Raw genomic sequence first — 19,105 nt, 5'->3', positions numbered from 1 at the left:
GCCATCTCACCAAACTGCTGTCAATTGACATGTGGTCATCTCACCAAACTGCTGTCAATTGACATGTGGCCATCTCACCAAACTGCTGTCAATTGATTTTTAGCCATATAACCTATAACTGCTGTCAGTTGAATTGTAGCGTTTCACCAAACTGCTGTCAGTTGACATGAGGCCATCTTACCAAACTGGTGTCATTTGATTTGTAGCCATATAACTCCACTGCTGTCATTTGCATTGTAGCCATATAACTAAACTGATGTCATTTGCTTTGTAGCCATCTCACCAAACTGGTGTCATTTGATTTGTAGCCATATAACCAAACTGCTGTCATTCGATTTGTAGCCATATAACCTAATTGCAAGCAGATAACATTTGGCTATTTTACCCAACTGCTGCCAGTTGATTTGGACTATCTGTCTTATTCATGTAGCAATATATATTACTTGTTCAATAGTTTGGCTTAAACATTGCTTAAAGGTCCTTGTTACTTTCTTGAATACTGTATGTTTGGAGAAAATTTTACTGAACAGATGGTATGTGTTCAACAAACACATTGACTCACAGAATTCAATAATTTAATAGGTGTTTCTCCCATTTTAACCACAAACACCCACACTTTCCTAGAGCTACTCAAAGTTGTTGTAGAAACTTCTTCTTTAATAAACATTATCAGTTCTGGCATAAGTGTTAATACAAATAAACCTGACAATGACTGATCTCCCCCATCTAAATATACTTCCCATAATTTACGAATTAACCTACGCCATACCGTTATCAACGCAATCATCATTTTCAATGATAACAGTAATTATCTTCCCTTGTTTTAGTCATTATAAACATATTTTCTATGACTATTACATAAGTAATAATAAACAAGGCTACAAATGTCCCTTCAGATCTTCTTCAATTGTTTTTCCAGGTTATCAAAACCACGATCATTCTGGCAAAAGTGATTTAATCACCTTTCAACACAGATATATTTTGTGACGTCTTGCTGTTTCTAATATACCGGTACTGATAAGGTCCAAAATATTTTACATTTGAGAGAAATGTAATAAATCTTAATGTATCTGATATATTCGTAAACCATGCTAAATGTATTACATGTAAAAGATTTTTTGTTTGACAAGAGTTACTCTACTTTGATGCTGAACGGACGCTTCTGCCAAATTATCTGTGATTTGAGTACCTCGGCATAGAAAGGAACCATTAAAATCATTTTTTACATTTTCTGCGTGAAGATTATTAATTGAAACAGACTTCATAAATATATCAGATATAGAAAATGTGTGAAGTGAAAAGAATAACTTAGATAAAATATCGGAAAATCATATTGCTTGAAACTAAATCTGATATATAATATTTATGGTTGAAATGTTTGGCACATTAAATCAGGACTTAACGCATTCACAGACCTTCCTGCTTAAATAAATATAAAAATACACTTTTATTACCCAAAGGAAGAAAATCAGGTAAATTGAATCAAAATTTGGAACATTTTATCATTTATGATTGATTTTAACTGCACAAAATATAATTTGTACTGGCATTATAACGCTAAAATAATACTTTATTCTACATTAAGAATTATAACTTTAAATTTTAAGTTTAAACATTATATATTTTACAACGATTATGAAGAAAGTTATGCTTACTTATTATAAACTAAGCCACTCTCATTGGCAGGATGTTATGCGAGAGTGTGGCCTAATGTGGGTGAAACCGATGTACCCAGAGAAAACCCCTTGTCTGGCTTGGTGACCACAAACCAAACTCACATTCGCACAGGCAGGGAATCGAACCCAGCCGCCTTGGTGATGTGCTACCCAAAGCGCTAACCGAACAACCCATAAAGTTATAGTTTTATTTCTTGGACAAGAGTGGTTTTCCTTAAAATTCTTTCATTGCAAACAAAACTTTTCATGTACTTTTAATACAGATCTACAGCCAATTGTAAAAAAAATGGTTGAATTTTTGTATTGGTCAATAGTATCTATAATGTTTATTGATTGGTCAATATTTATTTGAAAATATTTACTAACCAATCAAATTATTTTAATGAGTCAAATAGCTAAAAGAAAACCTGTAGACAACTTATCAAAGTTTTCTTTAATTATACAGCTGCTGAAATTTCACTAGCTTTTTGATGATAACATTTTTTAGCCCATTACCTGTGTTACTGAAATTATAAACTAGCACGAATCGCAAGTTGTATAATTGCAATAACAAGGAAATTGGGTGACGTAACTTCAAAGTTAAATGATATCATTCAATAACTAGCATGCTATAAGTGAACATTGATTTATTTGGATTGCAGCGTGAGACAAGCTCTGATACGATAGGAATACAAAGCTTTGAACTAGGAAGGGCAAGGGCCATCAGTCTTATGTAAAATAATGCAGAAATTAATGAAGCTTATTAGTGAATGACTATTTCTGTTGTTATTTGTATACAGAAAGCATGAAACCCCACCTAATACTGAAGAAATGTCTAAAAATGTAATAGAATTATAGAAACTTGTGCATTATATGAGAAAAAAAATGCACATGAGCCTGAATGCAAAGATTTTATGCCAAGGACCATAACTCTGATTGAATTGCAAGGGCTTTCCCCCAAGAACTCAGGATTCTTGACCTGCTTTTCTTTCTGGACAACTTAACAGTTGAGACTATTTCAAAATAAAAAAGCTTGAACACTTTATCAACACCTACGAAAATGTAACATGAGAAGCATTTAAGTGAAAATTAAATGAAAACAAGCAGACATCAACTAGTAATGTTATTTTTACATCTGTTCTGTTTACAAGGTGAAACTAGTTATTAACCCTTTAAACACCATCAATTATGCTAACAACTGTTTGAATATGGCTACCTTTGTATCACTTACAATCTATTAACCCCATTTCCTCTTATTTCCACATCAGATTTTGATTAATTCAGAATCCACAAATAACTTCCAAATGTTCATGAATTCCAACATAGTATGTTATTTCAGGCACATAGCTGACTGTACGCAAATATGCAGTTCTTTAATGAAATATTGACAGGTTGATCATACCGTCTCCGTGGCCTAGTGGTTAAGGCGTCCACATATGGACGGGAGGTCGTGGGTTCAATCCCAGGCCACGTCATACTGAAAGACGTTTTAAGGGTTTGTACAAGTAGCTCCCTTGCCTGGTGCTTGGCATTTAAAGGGGTAGTGATTGGAAAAGTGGTGTACTCAGTACTGGTTCAACCCAGGAAAGTTGTATCCCGTGTATCAGTGCTTTACACTGAGCACATTAAAGAATCAAGAGGTCTCTTCGCAAAGAGCTAGGGTATTTCTTGTACCTCACTCTGTTTTTTCAAGTTTTCCAGTGTCTGAAATTGACACCAAATTGCTGTCACTTCTAACTCATGTCACAATTTAGGTTGTGCTGGTGTCACTGTGGGGTCAAGCCATAATGCAGCCCATGGGTGTGGACAGACCTTGATTAACTCAAATAAACAAACCAAGTTATATCATAATGTGAAAAATATCAAATATTTTCACAGCTTGAAATATTAGTTTTATATCACTGTTTGGGGTAAATGCCAATGAACACTTAAATATAGGAGGTTAATGCCACAATTAACAAGTGACAGTAAAATTTAGGAGGTTGATTCCAGAAGGTAGCAAGTGACATTAAATTTTAGGAGGTTAATTCCAGAAGGTAGCAAGTGACATTAAAATATAGAAGGTTAATTCCAGAAGGTAGCAAGTGACATTAAATTTTAGGAGGTTAATTCCAGGTGGTAGCGCAAGCGACATTAAATTATAGGAGGTTAATTCCAGAAGGTAGCAAGTGACATTGAATTATAGGAGGTTAATTCCAAAAAGTAACAAGTGACATTAAAATATAGGAGGTTAACTCCAGAAGGTAGAAAGTGACATTGAAATATAGGAGGGTAATTCCAGAAGGGAGTAAGTGACATTGAATTATAAGAGGTTAATTCCAGAAGGTAGCAAGTGACATTGAATTATAGGAGGGTAATTCCAGAAGGTAGCATGTGACATTAAATTATTGGAGGTTAATTCCAGAAGGGAGCAAGTGACATTAAAGTATAGGAGGTTAATTCCAAAAGGGACCAAGTGACATTAAATTATAGGAGGCTTATTCCAGAAGGTAGCATGTGACATTAAATTTTAGGAGATTAATTCCAGAAGGTAGCAAGTGACTTTAAATTTTAGGAGGTTGATTCCAGAAGGTAGCAAGTGACATTACAATATAGGAGGTTAATTCCAGAAGGTAGCAAGTGACATTAAATTATAAGAGGTTAATTCCAGAAAGTGGCAAAAAACATTAAAATAAAGAAGGTTTTGGGTAACCTCTGGTGTTCACTTTGTGTCAGGCAAATCTGACTATAAGCCCAAAGAAAGCATATAATAGGTTGTTTTGTTCACTGTCCAACCATCAGTAGTACCAACATATAAACATCGCCAAAGTGAAATTATCATCTATAGCATGCCAATGGTGTCAAATGTTACAGCCACATAGTCAGTTTAAAACATTGATTGATAAATCTTGCATGATCCACCCTCATAAACCAAGGCAAGGTTACAATGCCACACATGTAGGCAACCATTAATGATGTTTAGGCACACTAAGAACAATCTCAACTGAAGATTCTTCAATTGTATTTATTTTTACATCAGTTATATGATGCTGTTTTCAATTGGTCAATGGGTAAAATCCATCATCATTTATCATAGCCAGGGTTATATTCTTTGCTACATATTGCTGGTTAGGTGCATCTTTCCCCCCCCCCCCCCCTTTAACCTCTTCTCACCCCGTCTTGAAAAATACTGATTCTTTTTCAATGAAATTTCAGAGAGAGACAATAAGGCCTCTGATATAAGAATAGATATTAATAATTTCGTTCTGTCACTTGTTCCCAGTTTAACTCGAGGTCACCTGGAAAACCGGGTACGCAGCATAACACATAATTGATATTTTTCTAGCATACCTGAAATTACTTTTTTGTGAAAAAGTGACATAGAAAAATGCGTTTTTGTACATTTCACCAAAAAACGCATGTGATGATGTTTTCTGACGTCATGACCCACGGTACTTTATATTCACTAAACAAGTCAAGAAGTTCCTTCAATTCATGCTCATATTAAGAAAGTACTCACATACCAAACATACTCAGTAAAATCCACTGAAATGTCAGTGTATATAGCACCAATAATTTACAAACTATATGAAAGAAAATGTTTCAGATTGACAACCAAATATGTTAACAAAATATATCATTGCTTTCTAATGAAATATTTGATTTTCCATTTTGTTGAGTGATAAAAATCGATAATCCTTCACTGGAAAATAAAATATGTGCAACCTGGTGCAGTTTCCTTATTTTCAAAAACAATATAACCTTTCTATAAAATGATGTAACCTACTACCTCGCATTGACATCAACCATCATTCTGGTGTCTAGTCCCCTTAAGATAAAAAAGGAAAGTTCTAAAAGTTGCACTCTCACAGATTTACCATTTTTACAACTTTTTTATTATTTGTCTTCGATATTTTGCGTAAATATCTGCAAACCAATGATAAAAGATTGCTGACAAAAGATCAGATCGCAGATTTTCATATTTTCTGTTCGTAAATTTATGTTTTATGGATTAAACCGTTACTAACGGTTTAAGAAAATTGCATTAAACATCAATTTTTGAACTTAAATATAAAAATCTGCAATCTAAATTTTTGTCAGCAGTCTTAAATAACTTGTTTCCATGGATTTTCTCTAAAAAATGGCTTGTTCCATGACAAAAAATAAAAAAAAACTTGTCAAAATGTTCAATCTGTGAGAGTGCAGCTTTAAAATAGGTTTTGAAGGTCAAAAATTTTGAGCAATGGCTTCGTTGAAGCTGATCTGTTGTAATTTAATTTTTTGTGGCAGGCTACAATTCGATTTCAGTTTTAACTTTTAGCTCTCTCAAATCAGTTACCATTGAAGGCACTCATCTGAAGTAGATTGGGTATTTTAAATACAGCGTGGCCGAAGAGTATTAAACTTGACACTTTTCCGCTACCACAATTAACTCAGCCATATCCTCTCTAAGTATTTTCCGCAATAAAAGTCGACACCCAACATCAAGTCCATTCAGGAATGAAGATCATATTATAAGCCATGACCTTTTGCATTCGGCTATTAAACTCACATTACGCCACTGTACAAATTAAACTTGGCCCTAAACCATATAGAAGTAGTGATATGACACCGTCTTATTGTGATATATCTTGCAAAAATCATCTTCAAGTAATCTCATATGGCTTCTCAATGTTTAACACTTGAACTTTAGATGTAGGTATTAAAGTTTTGAAAGTATTTGGTTTTCGTATTACTTCAGAAATAAATCCTCTTTCATGAAAATTTCAGTAGTTCAGTTTATCTAAAGGGGACTCGCTCATGTTTTGGTATAAAAATAATTCTCCCAGTGGGGAGCAAACCCACGTTAGTACAGTCAATATTTTTTTTTAGAAAACCACACCTTAACCACTCACCCCTAAGGACTTATACTAAGCAGACAGATATTTAAACCTTTATTTAATATATTGGTAGCATCACATGATAATGTCAATCAACCAATAACGATACAGCCTATTAAAAAGTCAAAGAAAGCAAGCTAAACTGCATGGTTATGGGCTAAACACAACAAAAAGAAGAATTATTTGATAAACCTAATTTATAACAGAATTATTGGCTAAAACCTCATAAAAAAGAGTTATTGACAAAACCCAGTCATGAATATAGTCATTGACTTATCCCAACAGATAACAAGATAATTGGCTTATACAAACAAATAACAAAGTCATTGGCTTATCCCAAAAGATAACAAGGTCAGTGGATCATCCCAACAGATAACAAGGTCATTAAATCATCCCAAAAGATAACAAGGTCGATGGCTAAGCACAACAGACAACAAGGTCATTAGATCATCCCAACAGATAACAAGGTCATAAGATCATCTCAAGAGATAACAGGGTCATTGGCTAAGCCAAATAGATATCAAGGTTATTGGCTAAGCCCAATAGATAACTTAGGGCATTGGCTTATCCGGTCAGATAACAAGGTAATTGGCTAAACTCAACAGACAACAAGGTAACTTACTAAACCATACAGATAACAACTTCAAGGTCTGTGCATAACTTAACAGATAACAAGATCATTGAATGCATGAACCCAACAGATAACAAGGTCACTGTTGAATAAATGCAGATAACAAGGTTATTGCGTAAACCATGCACATAACAAGGTCATTGCCTAACCCAACAAACAACAAGGTAATTAGCTAAACCCAACAGATAACAGGATTATAAGCTAAACCCAACAGATAGCAAGGTCATAATAAACTGAACCCAATGGATAACAATGTAATAAGCTAAACCCAACAGATAACAAGGTCACTGCAGAATCCATGCAGATAACAAGGTTATTGCGTAAACCATGCACATAACAAGGTCATTGCTTAACCCAAAAAACAACAAGGTAATTAGCATAACCCAACAGATAACATGATAATTAGCTAAACCCAACAGATAACAAGGTCATAATTAAATGAACCCAACGGATAACAATGTAATTAGCTAAACCCAACTGATAACAAGGTCACTGCGGAATCCATGCAGATAACAAAATAATTAGCTAAACCCAACAGATAACAAGATAATTAGCTAAACCCAACAGATAACAAGGTCATAATTGACTGAACCCAATGGATAATAAGGTAATTAGCTAAACCCAACAGATAACAAGAAGATAACAAAGTCATTGCCTGAACCCAAAAGATAACAAGGTCATTGGCTTATCCCATCAGAAAACAAGTTCATTGGCTAAACCCATCAGGTAACAAGGTCATTGCCTGAACCCAATAGATAACAAGGTCATTGCCTAAACCAAACAGATAACAAGGTCATTGGCTAAACACAACAGATAACAAGGTAATTGCCTGAACCCAACCAGTTAACAAGGTTATTGCGTAAACCATGCACATAACAAGGTCATTTTCTAACCCAACAAATATCAAAGTAATTAGCTAAACCCAACAGATAACAAGGTGATAACAAAGTCATTGCTGAACTCAACAGATAACAAGGTCAATGGCTAATACAACAGATAACAAGGTAATTGCCTGAACCCAACAGATAACAAGGTCATTGCTGAAACCATGCAGATTACAAGGTCATTGCAGAAAGCATGAAGATAACAAAGTCATTGAAAAAACCATGCAGATAACAAGGTCATTGCCTAACCGAACAAATAACAAGCTCATTGCCTGAACCTAATGGATAACAAGGTAATTAGCTAAACCAAACAGATAACAAGGTAATTGCCTGCACCCAACAGATAACAATGAGATATCACCCAACAGATAACAATGAGATAACAAAGTCATTGCCTGAACTCAACAGAAAACAAGGTCATTACCTGAACCAATGGATAACAAGGTAATTAGCTGAACCAAACAGATAACAAGGAGATTACAAAGACATTGCCTGAACCACACAGATAACATGGTCATTGCCTAGCCCAACAGATAACAAGTGCATTAACAAAACCAAACACTGATAACAAGGTCATTGGCTAACCAACAGATAACAAAGTCATTGGCTAACCCAACAGATAACAAGGTTATTGGCTAACCCAACCAATAACAAGGTCATTGGCTAACCCAACAGATAACAAGGTCATTGGCTTAACCCAACAGATATCCAATTTGCTTTACCAAATGAATAACATAGTAATTCACTTAAACCAGATCATTAACATATTTGAAGTGGCCAGCAATAAAAGTACCAAACTGTTTCGAGGTTGAATATCGTGTGGCAAAGAAGTTTTGAACCTGACTCTTTTCCGCTACCATTACCAAGCCATATCTTTTTCATTCTTCTCTCAGCCCCTTCTGCAATAAAAGTCGACACCCAACATCAAGTCCATTCAACAACGTAGATCATATTATAAGCCATGATCTTTTTCATTTGGCTATAATACTCACATTACGCCACTGTACAAATTAAACTCGGCCCTAAACCATATAGAAGTAGTGATATGAAACCATCTTTTGTGATATATCTTGCAAAAATCATCTTGAAATAATCTCATATCGCTTCTCAATGTTTAACCTCTTCAAGTATCTAATTTTCGTATTAATTCAGAATTTTTTCTTCATTCATAAAAATTAAAGCAATTCAGTAAGTTTAACATGTTACTTTTAACAACTATAATAGCACATGTCCACAAAATAAAGAAATAATTTGATTTTAAACTTTATAACTGGTCAAAGAAAAGCAAACTTACATTACAGCCCGATTGCTGGCTAAGACCCAACAACTTATAGAGCTAAATTTGATAAACCTAATTACAGAGTTATTGACAAAACCCAGTGAAAAATGTTTTTGGCTTAACCCAATAGATAACAACCCAATAAACCAGAGGCAGATCTAGAATTTGATGTAAGAGAAGGGGTAATTTAGGGGTGTAGCCTTTTTTTGCACCCTTTCTGTGAACCTAAATCTACTTGGTTTCAAATGTTGGCAGGGGGGTTTGTGGGTACTCCCCCAAGTAAATTTTCACAATTTTTAATCAGAAATTGTGCATTTGGGGCATATTTTATTACTGTATTTCTCCTTTATTGAAATAAACCCAATAGATAAACTCGAAACCAAATAAAAGATGTGATATGACACTGTCTTCTCTTCTCGTAAACCCGGCAAACATCATCTTCAAAGATTCTTATTTGGCTTCGCAACTTTTACCACTTGAACTTCTAACGTACATATTAAAGTTTTAAAACTATTTGCTTTTCGTATTAATTCACTTCTTTAATAAATGATTTTTTTTTATTTCAAAAAGGTTAAGCATAGTTGTCTTAAGGTCAACATAGGTCATGGCAAGAAATCTATAATCACACTTTGCCACAAATTAAGGCACTTTTCTTAATAAAACATGTTAAATCAAATTAAACTTTACAAGCTATTTCGGCAACAGCCTAACTGTTAAACAAGCTTACAGTACAAGGTCAAAGTAAATGTTACTGATGCTGCTAATCTCACATTAATCAACTATATATTGCTGTGAATGAAGGAACTAAGCTTTTTGTATCAATGCGAAGACCCTTCATTTATCTATTTATAATGAGCGCATTAACCCAATGGATAACAGGGTCATTGACAACCAATAAATGGAAGGATTTTTGACTTAACCCAATGGGCAACAGTGTTATTAACTATAAACCCAATGGATAACAGGGTCATTGACAACCAATAAATGGAAGGAGTTTTGACTTAATCCAATGGGCAACAGTGTTATTAACTATCATTGAAACCCAATGGATAACAGGGTCATTGACAACCAATAAATGGAAGGAGTTTTGACTTAACCCAATGGGCAGCAGTGTTATTAACTATAAACCCAATGGATAACAAGGTCATTGACAACCAATAAATGGAAGGAGTTTTGACTTAACCCAATGGGCAACAGTGTTATTAACTATAAACCCAATGGATAACAGGGTCATTGACAACCAATAAATGGAAGGAGTTTTGACTTAACCCAATGGGCAACAGTGTTATTAACTATAAACCCAATGGAAAACAGGGTCATTGACAACCAATAAATGGAAGGAGTTTTGACTTAACCCAATGGGCAACAGTGTTATTAACTATAAACCCAATGGATAACAGGGTCATTGACAACCAATAAATGGAAGGAGTTTTGACTCAATCCAATGGGCAACAGTGTTATTAACTATCATTGAAACCCAATGGATAACAGGGTCATTGACAACCAATAAATGGAAGGAGTTTTGACTTAACCCAATGGGCAGCAGTGTTATTAACTATAAACCCAATGGATAACAAGGTCATTGACAACCAATAAATGGAAGGAGTTTTGACTTAACCCAATGGGCAACAGTGTTATTAACTATAAACCCAATGGATAACAGGGTCATTGACAACCAATAAATGGAAGGAGTTTTGACTTAACCCAATGGGCAACAGTGTTATTAACTATAAACCCAATGGAAAACAGGGTCATTGACAACCAATAAATGGAAGGAGTTTTGACTTAACCCAATGGGCAACAGTGTTATTAACTATAAACCCAATGGATAACAGGGTCATTGACAACCAATAAATGGAAGGAGTTTTGACTCAATCCAATGGGCAACAGTGTTATTAACTATCATTGAAACCCAATGGATAACAGGGTCATTGACAACCAATAAATGGAAGGAGTTTTGACTTAACCCAATGGGCAACAGTGTTATTAACTATAAACCCAATGGATAACAGGGTCATTGACAAGCAATAAATGGAAGGAGTTTTGACTTTATCCAATGGGCAACAGTGTTATTAACTATCATTGAAACCCAATGGATAACAGGGTCATTGACAACCAATAAATGGAAGGAGTTTTGACTTAATCCAATGGGCAACAGTGTTATTAACTATAAACCCAATGGATAACAGGGTCATTGACAACCAATAAATGGAAGGAGTTTTGACTTAATCCAATGGGCAACAGTGTTATTAACTATAAACCCAATGGAAAACAGGGTCATTGACAACCAATAAATGGAAGGAGTTTTGACTTAACTCAATGGGCAACAGTGTTATTAACTATAAACCCAATGGATAACAAGGTCATTGACAAAAGATCTAGAACATTAGCTCTACATTATGATCATACCTTATTCAGTCCCAGAACTTGTTCTAAAGACACCAACAGTAGCAGTTCCCCAGGTGTTTAAGTGGGTGGTGGCATAGGGGAAGGTCTAGCTGAAATATATACAGAACATTTTTTTTTCATTTAATAATGTAATGCTAGAACAAGTCAAATTCGAGTCGGATGCTTGACAGACATTCAAAACGAAATTTAAAATATCATAAAAATTAAAGCCTTTCACTTCTCAAGTTGTAAAATTTACATTGATGTGCCATTTGGAAACAAAAATAGACAAAATATCTCATTGAAACTATCAAATACCAATAAAAATATATATGAGAGCATTTCGACCTACAGTAATATATGCACACTTTGGAAAATTTGCAACTGCAGAAGTATTGCACCTGCGGATACTTAACGGGCTTGAGAATGAAATAAAGTGGGAAGGATCATAAGATTTCATTCATTCAATAAAATGTTTATGTTAAGAAACTTAGTATAAGGAATTCTAATCTTCTTCTTATTCTTCTAATACACATTCTTTTCTTTTTTTTCGTCTTCTTCTTCATCTTCTTCTTCCTCCTCCACTAATACTTTTCCTACTCATTCTCCTTCTTCATTTTTTCTCCTTCTTCTGGTTCTTCTTCTTTTTCTTCTACTTAGTCTTCTTCTTCTTCTTCTTCCTCTTCTTCTTCTTCTTCTTCTTCTTCTTCTTCTTCTTCTTCTTCTTCTTCTTCTTCTTCTTCTTCTTCTTCTTCTTCTTCTGCTTCTTCTTCTTCAATTACACATTCCTTTTTACTTCTTCTTCTTCTTTTTCTTCTTCTTCTTCTTCTACGACACATTCTTCTTCTTCCTCCCCGACTAATACTTTTCCTACTCATTCTCCTTCTTCATTTTTTTCTTCTTCTTCTTGTTCTTCTTTTTTTCTACTTATAGTCTTCTTCTTCTTGTTCTTTTTTTTCTTCTTCTACTAAGCCATCTTCTTCTTCTTCTTCTACTACACATTCTTCTTCTTCCTTCTCCACTAATACTTTTCCTACTCATTCTCCTTCTTCATTTTTTTCTTCTTCTTCTTGTTCTTCTTTTTTTTCTACTAATAGTCTTCTTCTTTTTGTTCTTTTTTTTCTTCTTCTACTAAGCCATCTTCTTTTTCTTGTTCTTCTTGTTCTTTTTCTACTAAGTCTTTTTGTTCTTCTTGTTCCTCTCGCTTTATGTGTTCAAATGTGATAAAAAAAAAATAATGCAGCAGAAATGATTTAAGACGCAATAACAAATTTATTTTCGCATAAATATTGTTTCCTTTTTTATGATTAATGAGTATTGTGACATTTTTCAACATGGTTGTTTTATTTTATAATACTCAAAATGTCCGCACATTAACATATTACGTTGATAGATTAGGTTCACATAACATATGTTCTAGGTAAAATAAATTCATGTTAATAAAATCTGACATTTCAGACTCTTGTGTCCAACTTCAGAAAAAAATCCAGCCATCATTTTTAAAGGCCAAACATATTTTCCTGGATTTACAGCAATAAACTTTATTGTTGTTTTTTGGTATTTAGAAAAAGGCAATTACTTAAAATTTGGCAAACATTTTAAATTCAACTTCAAAATGCAGCATAAAACTAATCAGCAGTAAAATTATTCCCCTTTTAAAAATCTAAATGTTTGAATGCAAAATACTATAAATTATATCTGAACTTTAAACTGAATTAAAATGCTAATACCAATAAGGTTAAATTATTTAAAAAACACCTAAACACCTATTCATAATTCTGACAATCAAATGGCAAACTAAGCTATTATATTTCATCAAACTCCGTTACTAAACAGATTCATAAATTTATGAAGCATACACACATTTTTGGACATCGACAAGGCTTCTTGCTGGGGACCCATCAACAAATTATCAACAAACCTTACAGCCCATTTTTCACTTTTATCATGGGACAAGATCGAGTATTCCACTGTAGAAATTTTAATCCTATTTGGTTTCAAAGGATCCATGTTAAATGGACTAAGTAACAGATATTAACATTTTAATTTATTCCTTTTTTGAAAAAATGAGAGAAAATATTTTCTGATCAGTTCACTCTCATTATAATATATAACAGGGATTTAATGCGAAAAAGTCAGATTTTTCATTTTGAGTGTTGCAGCCCAATATTTAATCTGGTCCTAAACATCATGCTGGGAAAGAGAGAGCACCTTATTGAGAGAGAGTGAGAGTGTGAGAGAGAGAGCTATAGAGCGAGAGAGAGAGAGAGAGAGAGAGAGGGAGAGAGAGTGTGAGAGAGAGCTATAGAGCGAGAGAGAGCGAGGGCTATAGAGCGAGAGAGAGCTATAAAGTGAGAGAGAGCGAGAGAGAGCGGGAGAGAGAGAGCGAGAGCGAGAGAAAGAGAGAGAGATATTGCACTTGCTTAGAAATTCACTTGATGGATTTGGGTGGAGTTTTGAAGCCATGTCTCAGAATTCATATTGCCTCAAAACCTAAAAAAAATATTTTTAATAGCATCTAGTAACAATGACAACACTACCCGAACAATGGTTTTATTATCTCTTCACAGCACATGATTTTCAATGTATATTTCCCAGAGCATTTCAAATAAAATAGTTTGAGAAATTCTCAAACCAAAATGCGTTGTCATTCAATAGAAATAAACTGCACAAAAACAGTAATAAAAGATTCTGTGCATCTGTTGTCTTCTTTTAAACCCACTTCAACAAAAGCATAATAAACATTAAATAGACATTTTTTTTCAGAACACAGCAATTTCGATTCATAAACAGAGCTAATAATGTGAAGCACTTATGTATGACCACATTCTTAAACATGTTTTGAATACCTTGTAAAATGCAAGCTAATGACTTGCATTTTATTCAAGAGCAGGTCTGCCATTGATAAATTTGAAATATTTTTTGTAAGACCCATAAATTTAATGGCCTGTGCTAATAATATAAAAGCTAAATCTTTGAGCAAAAATCTTTGAGCAAAACAGTGCAAGATGGTTAATATAAAAACAGCCTGCACATACCTTGAATTCTCTTTATCTTTAATCATTTTTTAAATCATAAAACATGAATATAAGAATGGCATATCTTTAAGTTTGATCATTCAAGATACCCCCCTCCCCCCACCCACAAGCTAACAATTAAAATGCACAGACTTACGAAAGATGATTCATGCAAAGTGGAGTAACAAAATTTTGAAAATATAATAGAATGTGAGGGTTTCGTTTTGATAACATTGCAATTTATTTCAGCCTAAATTAATTAGATAATTAGAATTAATTCAAGAACTATATATGCACCGTAGATTTATATAACTGCCATAATGTGCCCTCTTTGTAATATGAAATTATTTTTTATTCTTAATGTCAAAATTATTCAAATGTATTATAGTGCATGCATTTTAAATAATGCGTATTATGTTCTAATATATGGATAGACCATTTCTATTATTCATTTTAAGCCCACTTGTTTGTTTTTTTGAAGAGAAGAAGAATGAGATATTCCGATTATATTACGTAATAAATTAGACCTGTAAATAAGATCAGATTGAGCACCAAAAGCCATATTTCACTAGTGACTGTGTACTTTCGAGTGAAATATTTACTTTTGGTATTCACACGGTGAAATAAATATATGACAATCTTTCGCTGAAAAGCTATTTTTTCTCTTTTTTTTATATGCCTAAATAGGGTACCAGGTATAAAAAAATGAACGTTATTGAAAATGCACCCAATTGTATGTGAAATTATAAAGTTAACATCATATTCAACTGACGTCATTGAAAATTTGTCCCAGCTCTGTGGGCTAACGATTAATTTGAAAGTGTCAGAGCTGACTTCAAATTCCAAAACAATGAATAATATCAAATTGGTATTACTCTGTTCGAAACAGTGAATTATGATTTTTATTTCACTCATAAATCTCTGTAAACCACCGTAAAGCATATAAAAAATAATTATTAAAACCACTGCTATGGTTATATAAGTAAGAAGTATATACAATCTGACAAATTAATCATCCAGAAAATCAGTAAAATACTTTTTTTTCTGCAAGAACTTAAAAGCTTTTAAAATTGACAGTCAAATTTAAAGTTTACATTAAAACAGACATCAGTATAAATTTTAGTATCTGATAATGTTAAAAAAAAATAAAAATATTGCTTTATTATAAAACGCCATTTATTCTTATCATAAAGTACACAGATTCAAATCTTAATCAAAATCTAGAAATCATCATTTTCAAGCATTGCAATCTTATAATTAAAAGTGACGTAACATTAAACTTACTCCGCTTTTTCAAATAATTCCATTGAATTAAAATTTCATGAAGATTGACAATTTCATAAACTTGACACCTCATCAGAAGGAATAAATAAGAGCAGCCATGAGATAGCTATCATAAGTAGCTACAAAAATTTTCATTTAAATAAGTAATAAAGATATGCCTTTCTTTTGAAAGGATGTACCCATGACACATAATCTTTCGCTATTTACCATACCAACTGTAATAAACATAATAACTCCTTGTACTAAAAATATTTCAAAGTGTAGTTTTGAACATTTTGCGGTAATTTGAATATTTTAATAACATGGATAACGATACTATAAAGTTCAAGCTTGAAAGAATACTAAATGCGTCTTGTGCATATAGATCAAAATTCATCCACGAGCAATGAAGAAAGATGATATAGTTTAGTTAACGCCCTGTTGCTAAAAAATGAAACCCAAGAGCTTGATACCTTTATCTATAAGCTATATAAGGCATTATGGTTTATTTATATCCTACTGTCATTCAATAATGAATTTATTTTATTTATGTGTCATATAATATTATCTCATATTTAATGTTTATAATCGACTCATGATTTTGAAAGGAAGTATAATATAACAATTATATAATCTTTACATTAAATATTTTGCCAAAAAACATTTTATGACACAACACCTTTTACAAAAAATTTTTTTTAGATATCATTTTAAAAATAAATTAATATAGTAAATAAGATTAATAGGTTATTAACAATATCTTAAACAAGAGCTGTCGTGAGACAGCGGACTCAGCTATACCCCACTCTGTTTTAAAAATGAATACAATGTGATGTAATAATTGTGCCTATCAAATCAAAGAAAAAGTCAAATGAAAAAATAAACAAGAAAAGCCGCAACGGGACAAAACCTGAGGTTTTTGATGATTCACAGAAGAACTTCAGCCTTCGTTGTGAGATTCAGTTTCAACTATTTTTTCTATTTTTTTTAGCAGTGACCTTGACCCTCGAGACCCCAAACACAATCCCATGGAAGTCCGCCATAAACTCTTTCTTGATCATACCAAGTTTAGTCACTATGTCAACCCTAATTAAAGTTTTTCAGTACCAAACTATTACCCAGCTTTAGAAACAGGTACCTTAATTGACCCTAGCAGCCACAAATCCAATCTTATTAAGGGTCTCTGTAAAATATTCCTATATACCAAGTTTGATCACAATTTGTCAACCCTGTAACTTAAGTTATTCAGTACTGACCATTTTTCTATTTTTAGCAAGTGACCCTGACCTTGACCATGCCTCTCTGGACCCCAAACACAATCCCATGAAAGGTCTCTATAAACTCTTCCTATATACCAAGTTTAGTTGCAAAATGTCAACCCTTTAGCTAAAGTTATAAGTCATTCAGTACCAACCATTTTTCTTTTTACAGTTACAGTAACCTTGCCCTTGAACCTGAAACCTAAACACAATCCCATGAAAAGTCTCCATAAACTCTTCCTATATACCAAGTTTGGTCAATATATGCCACACCTAACTAAAATTATTCTATACCAGAGGTGAGTTTGAAACCGCCTTACCACCAACCCAACTGAACAACGACGCACATGATTCTAATAACAAGGATTCACTTTGTGAAAACCTGGTAAAAAATATAAAAAAATTTGCTTGTCAAAAGCAATAAAAAAAGAAATAAAAACGACAATCAAGGGCCAAAATTTGTTTTCAGAGTTATATCGAATTATGTAACATAATTGTAAGATGGTTGTCAATTATTGTGTGAAATATTATTAATCAATGAAGGGTATAGAAGTTATTAATAAATACCTCATTACTTGCCCTTAAACTTTAACCTTTCACAATGCACTCTAAAACTTTAACCTAAGAGCCTTTAAGTCAATCAGGGGCCATAATTTGTATTTCTTACTTTAACTAGACGCTGATGCTGATGCTGGTGAGAGTAGTCAAGCTTCCTTATTCTTCGAATAGTCGAGCTAAAAAAACATGAATTGTGTACTGATATAAAAATATTAGCTTTAATAAATGGGGTTTTAATTAATATCTACATGACCAAAAATTTCCCTAATTAAAATATCGCTAAAATACCATTCATAAGTTTTTTTTATTCTGTAGATGAATTAAACCCTTTTTTGTTTGTTTTGATCATTTAAATGATGATTCGAGTTAAACATAATAATGCATTAAAATAAATACGCTTTTTTGTGCATCAACCTAATTTTTCTACCTTTAAATCTTAAGCCATCAAACAAAATTAACAGCAGACATTACCTTTTGTTTCCAAAACACTTAATAACAATTATCGTCCTTATAGTACACGCTTACAAGTTATACTCGTTTTTAAAACATAAATAACACAATATCTGTATTTTCATTAAAATAGATCGCAAAATAAATACCAAAAAACATATGAAAATTCATATTCATCATCATTTTACGTGAAGATTTGTCAAGTCATTTGAGCAGTTTGTCACAAATATTTTGCTTCATTTACAATATTAATAACATTTAATGGGTAATATATTACCAGTATTTCAAAGAGAACTATATATAGTAGTAAAATGTCAAAACATCCTAAAATTTAAAATTGTTTTCACAAATATGTGATAAAAATGTCCTCTTTATGTAACGTACTTAGCCGAATAAAGAAACTGCGCATGTGAAGTTATTCTGGCTCTGACATATCACCAGAAATAATTTTTTTTAAAGATTATAAAATTCCGACAATTGTTAAGCAAGCTTAAGTTTAGTTTTTACATCTTTATTTTACAACGTATGTAAAACAACTAATGTTACAGTTTTTATATAGATATATATTAATCACTCTTATTGGCACAATGTTACGCAAGAGTGTGGTCTTGTGATGTGGGGGAAAACAGAGCACCTGGAGTAAACCCACTTTTTCACTTGATGACCTCTTACCCAACTCACATGCGCCCAGACCGGGAATCAATCCTGGGTTACTTTAAGCATTATATACTTTTAATACAACGATTGTGAAGAAAGCTATGATAGCTTATACTAAGTCACTCTCGTTGGCACAATGTTGCAGGAGAGTGTGGTCTTGTGATGTGGGGGAAAAGGGAGTACCCAGAGGAAACCCACATGTCCA

At 33.1% G+C, this 19,105-nt stretch overlaps 1 protein-coding gene across 2 annotated transcripts in view; it reads right to left on the bottom strand.

The window, feature by feature from the left end:
• The window catches only part of LOC128225070 (solute carrier organic anion transporter family member 4A1-like), a 102,479-nt gene extending 84,185 nt beyond the window's left edge, over positions 1–18,294 (bottom strand). The window contains exons 1-2 of one of the 2 annotated variants that reach the window (XM_052935083.1): positions 18,265–18,294; positions 11,718–11,806 (exon numbers count right to left, since the gene is read on the bottom strand). The gene's annotated coding sequence lies outside the window, so the exon portion shown is untranslated. Of the gene's footprint in view, positions 1–11,717; positions 11,807–15,997; positions 16,046–18,264 lie in introns of those variants that run through there. The other variant, XM_052935082.1, reaches the window with a different exon arrangement.
• Positions 18,295–19,105: the final 811 nt, after the last annotated feature.

Source organism: Mya arenaria, chromosome 2, assembly GCF_026914265.1.
Source record: "Mya arenaria isolate MELC-2E11 chromosome 2, ASM2691426v1".
Lineage (NCBI taxonomy): Eukaryota > Metazoa > Mollusca > Bivalvia > Myida > Myidae > Mya > Mya arenaria.
Note: the sequence above shows the minus strand (reverse complement) of the source record. Positions and strands in the feature narration are given on the sequence as shown.